Below are 5,742 nucleotides of genomic sequence, written 5' to 3' on the forward strand. Positions count from 1 at the left end.
TTATAGGATGCTAGCATGCTACTTAGCTAGTTAGCTACGGTGTCATAGGACACGGTGCACTAGGTGGGTTTTCACGGAAGAATACTGTACCAAGTTATCTAGTGGAATAAACTAAGTTTGAGCCTATTCCTGGAAACATTGAACCACTGTAGTTTACATCAATTTTAATTTCTAGTGGTAGCTAGAAAAGTTATATTTTAGTGTTTCAGTTAATTGTTAGTGAGGGAGGCCCTGCTCTCTCGCTTCCCCAGTTGTTTAGTTAACCTGTTATGGCTAGGGGGCAGTATTTTCACGGCTGGATAAAAAACGTACCCGATTTAATTTGGTTACTACTCCTGCCCAGTAACTAGAATATGCATATAATTATTTGGCTTTGGATAGAAAACACCCTAAAGTTTCTAAAACTGTTTGAATGGTGTCTGTGAGTATAACAGAACTCATATGGCAGGCAAAAACCTGAGAAGATTTCATGCAGGAAGTGGCCTGTCTGACAAGGTGTCGTTCTTCTTGTCTCTGTTTATTGAAGAGTGAGGATCTTAGCTGTCCCGTGACACTTCCTACGGCTGCCATAGGGTCTCAGAAGGCGGTAAAAAGCTGAATCGTGGCTTTGCAGGCTCTGGCTGAAACAAAGTAGCGCGTTTGGGTAGTGGCTGGTTACAGTACTGTGAGACTCAGGCTCGTGCCCTCGTCGACCGAAAGCTTTGTTTTCTTTCCTCTGTTTAGCTAAATGGACATTCCCGGTCGGAATATTATCGCTTTTTTACGAGAAAAATGGCATAAAAATGGATTTTAAACAGCGGTTGACATGCTTCGAAGTACGGTAATGGAATATTTAGAATTTTTTTTGTCACGAATTGCGCCATGCGCACGACCCTTCTTTACCATTCGGATAGTGTCTGGGACGCACGAACAAAACGCCGCTATTCGGATATAACGATGGATTATTTTGGACCAAACCAACATTTGTTATTGAAGTAGCAGTCCTGGGAGTGCATTCTGACGAAGACAACAAAAGGTAATCAAACTTTTATAATAGTAAATCTGATATTGGTGAGTGCTAAACTTGCCGGGTGTCTAAATAGCTAGCACGTGATGCCTGGGCTATGTACTTAGAATATTGCAAAATGTGCTTTCACCAAAAAGCTATTTTAAAATCGGACATATCGAGTGCATAGAGGAGTTCTGTATCTATAATTCTTAAAATAATTGTTATGCTTTTTGTGAACGTTTATCGTGAGTAATTTAGTAAATTCTTAGCAAATTCCCCGGAAGTTTGCGGGGGGTATGCTAGTTCTGAACGTCACATGCTAATGTAAAAAGCTGTTTTTTGATATAAATATGAACTTGATTGAACAAAACATGCATGTATTGTATAACATAATGTCCTAGGTGTGTCATCTGATGAAGATCATCAAAGGTTAGTGCTGCATTTAGCTGTCTTCTGGGTTTTTGTGACATTATATGCTAGCTTGAAAAATGGGTGTCTGATTATTTCTGGCTTGGTACTCTGCTGACATAATCTAATGTTTTGCTTTCGTTGTAAAGCCTTTTTGAAATCGGACAGTGTGGTTAGATAAAGGAGAGTCTTGTCTTTAAAATGCTGTGAAATAGTCATATGTTTGAAAAATGGACGTTTTTGTATTTTTGAGGAATTTGTAATTCGCGCCACGCCTATCATTGGATATTGGAGCAGGTGTTCCGCTAGCGGAATGTCTAGATGTAAGAGGTTAATTTTCATGCCAATCTCCTTTGCATTAGCGTAGCCTCTCCTGTAGCCTATCAACTATGTGTCGGTCTATCCCTGTTCTCTCCTCTCTGCACAGGCCATACAAACGCTTCACATTGCGTGGCCGCTGCCACTCTAACCTGGTGGTCCCAGCGCGCACGACCCACGTGGAGTTCCAGGTCTCCGGCAGCCTCTGGAACTGCCGGTCTGCGGCCAACAAGGCAGAGTTCATCTCAGCCTATGCTACCCTCCAATCCCTCGACTTCTTGGCGCTGACGGAAACATGGATTACCACAGAAAACACTGCTACTCCTACTGCTCTCTCCTCGTCCGACCACGTGTTCTCGCACACCTCGAGAGCATCTGGTCAGCGGGGTGGTGGCACTGGAATCCTCATCTCTCCCTAGTGGACATTCTCTCTTTCTCTGCTGACCCATCTGTCTATCTCCTCATTTGAATTCCATGCTGTCACAATCACTAGCCCATTCAAGCTTAACATCCTTATCATTTATCGCCCTCCAGGTTCCCTTGGAGAGTTCATCAATGAGCTTGACGCCTTGATAAGTTCCTTTCCTGAGGATGGCTCACCCCTCACTGTTCTGGGTGACTTTAACCTCCCCACGTCTACCTTTGACTAATTTCTCTCTGCCTCCTTCTTTCCAGTCCTCTCCTCTTTTGACCTCACCCTCTCACCGTCCCCCCCTACTCACAAGGCAGGCAATACACTTGACCTCATCTTCACTAGATGCTGTTCTTCTACTAATCTCACTGCAACTCCCCTCCAAGTCTCCGATCACTACCTTGTATCCTTTTTCCTCTCGCTCTCCACCAACACTACTCACTCTGCCCCTACTCAGATGGTATTGCGCCGTCGCAACCTTCGCTCTCTCTCTCCAGCTACTCTCTCCTCTTCCATCCTATCATCTCTTCCCTCTGCTCAATCCTTCTCCAACCAATCTCCTGATTCTGCCTCCTCAACCCTCCTCTCCTCCCTTTCTGCATCCTTTGACTCTCTATGTCCCCTATCCTCCCGGCCGGCTCGGTCCTCCCCTCCTGCTCCGTGGCTCGACGACTCATTGCGAGCTCACAGAACAGGGCTCCAGGCAGCCGAGCGGAAATGGAGGAAAACTAGCCTCCCTGCGGACCTGGCATCTTTTCACTCCCTCCTCTCTACATTTTCCTCCTCTGTTTCTGCTGCTAAAGCCACTTTCTACCACTCTAACTTCCAAGCATCTGCCTCTAACCCTAGGAAGCTCTTTGCCACCTTCTCCTCCCTCCTGAATCCTCCTCCCCCCCTCCTCCCTCTCTGCGGATGACTTCGTCAACCATTTTGAAAAGAAGGTCGACGACATCCGATCCTCGTTTGTTAAGTCAAACGACACCGCTGGTCCTGCTCACATTGCCCTACCCTATGCTTTAACCTCTTTCTCCCCTCTCTCTCCAGATGAAATCTTGCGTCTTGTGACGGCCGGCCGCCCAACAACCTGCCCGCTTGACCCTATCCCCTCCTCTCTTCTCCAGACCATTTCCGGAGACCTTCTCCCTTACCTCACCTCGCTCATCAACTCATCCTTGACCACTGGCTACGCCCCTTCTGTCTTCAAGAGAGCGAGAGTTGCACCCCTTCTCAAAAAACCTACACTCGATCCCTCCGATGTCAACAACTACAGACCAGTATCCCTTCTTTCTTTTCTCTCCAAAACTCTTGAACGTGCCGTCCTTGGCCAGCTCTCCTGCTATCTCTCTCAGAATGACCTTCTCGATCCAAATCAGTCAGGTTTCAAGGCTGGTCATTCAACTGAGACTGCTCTTCTCTGTGTCACGGAGGCTCTCCGCACTGCTAAAGCTAACTCTCTCTCCTCTGCTCTCATCCTTCTAGACCTATCTGCTGCCTTTGATACTGTGAACCATCAGATCCTCCTCTCCACCCTCTCCGAGTTGGGTATCTCCGGCGCGGCTCATTCTTGGATTGCGTCCTACCTGACAGGTCGCTCCTACCAGGTGGCGTGGCGAGAATCCGTCTCCGCACCACGTGCTCTCACCACTGGTGTCCCCCAGGGCTCAGTTCTAGGCCCTCTCCTATTCTCACTATACACCAAGTCACTTGGCTCTGTCATATCCTCACATGGTCTCTCCTATCATTGCTACGCAGACGACACACAATTAATCTTCTCCTTTCCCCCTTCTGATAACCAGGTGGCGAATCGCATCTCTGCATGTCTGGCAGACATATCAGTGTGGATGACGGATCACCACCTCAAGCTGAACCTCGGCAAGACGAAGCTGCTCTTCCTCCCGGGGAAGGACTGCCCTTTCCATGATCTCGCCATCACGGTGGACAACTCCATTGTGTCCTCCTCCCAGAGTGCTAAGAGCCTCGGCGTGACCCTGGACAACTCCCTGTCGCTCTTCGCTAACATCAAGGCGGTGACCCGATTCTGTAGGTTCATGCTATACAACATTCGCAGAGTACGACCCTGCCTTACACAGGAAGCGGTGCAGGTCCTAATCCAAGCACTTGTCATCTCCCGTCTGGATTACTGCAACTCCCTGTTGGCAGGGCTCCCTGCCTGTGCCATTAAACCCCTTCAACTCATCCAGAACGCCGCAGCCCGTCTGGTGTTCAACCTTCCCAAGTTCTCTCACGTCACCCCGCTCCTCCGCACACTCCACTGGCTTCCAGTTGAAGCTCGCATCTGCTACAAGACCATGGTGCTTGCCTACGGAGCTGTGAGGGGAACGGCACCTCCGTACCTTCAGGCTCTGATCAGGCCCTACACCCAAACAAGGGCACTGCGTTCATCCACCTCTGGCCTGCTGGCCCCCCTACCTCTGCGGAAGCACAGTTCCCGCTCAGCCCAGTCAAAACTGTTCGCTGCTCTGGCACCCCAATGGTGGAACAAGCTCCCTCACGACGCCAGGACAGCGGAGTCAATCACCACCTTCCGGAGACACCTGAAACCCCACCTCTTTAAGGAATACCTGGGGATAGGCTATAGTAATCCTTCTAACCCCCCCCCCCCCCCCCCCCAAAAAAAAAATATATATAGATGTACTATTGTAAAGTGGTTGTTCCACTGGATATCATAAGGTGAATGCACCAATTTGTAAGTCGCTCTGGATAAGAGCGTCTGCTAAATGACGTAAATGTAAATGTTTTGTTGATGTTGAGTGAGAGGTTGTTTTCCTGACACCACACTCCGAGTACCCTTGTCACGTCCTGACCATAGAAAGCTTTTATTCTTCTATGGTAGAGTAGGTCAGGGCGTGACAGGGGGGTTTGTCTAGTGTATTTAGGTCTATGTGGGGTTCTAGTTTCTGTATTTCTATGTTGGGGGTTTTGTCTAGTTTATGTATTTCTATGTGGGGTTCTAGTTTCTGTATTTCTATGTTGTTGTTTTTTAGGATGATTCCAATTAGAGGCAGCCGGTCATCGTTGTCTCTAATTGGGGGATCATATTTAAGTGGTTGTTTTTCCCACTAGGTTTTGTGGGAGATTATTTTGAGTTAGTGTATGTTGCACCTCTTTCGTCACGGTTTGTTGTTGTGTTTATTAGTTTATTTGTATGTCTCGTATAGTTTCACAGTTATAATAAAATGTGGAACGATACACACGCTGCACCTTGGTCCCATTCTTCAGACAGACGTGACAACCCTCACCCCCTCGTTGTAGGCCGTCTCGTCGTTGTTGGTAACCATGCCTACTACTGTTGTGTCGTCTGCAAACTAGATGATTGAGTTGGAGGCGTGCATGGCCACGCAGTCGTGGGTAAACAGGGAGTACAGGAGGGGGCTGAGAACACACCCTTGTGGGGCCCCAGTGTTGAGGATCAGCGAAGTGGAGATGTTGTTTCCTACCTTCACCGCCTGGGGGCGGCCCGTCAAAGTCCAGGACCCAATTGCACAGGGCAGGGTTGAGACCCAGGGCCTAAAGATTAATGATGAGCTTGGAGAGTACTATGGTGTTGAATACTGAGCTGAAGTCAATGAACAGCATTCTTAGATATTCCTCTTGT

This window comes from Salmo salar, chromosome 06, assembly GCF_965601325.2.
Source record: "Salmo salar chromosome 06, fSalSal1, whole genome shotgun sequence".
In the NCBI taxonomy this organism is placed as follows: Eukaryota; Metazoa; Chordata; class Actinopteri; order Salmoniformes; family Salmonidae; genus Salmo; species Salmo salar.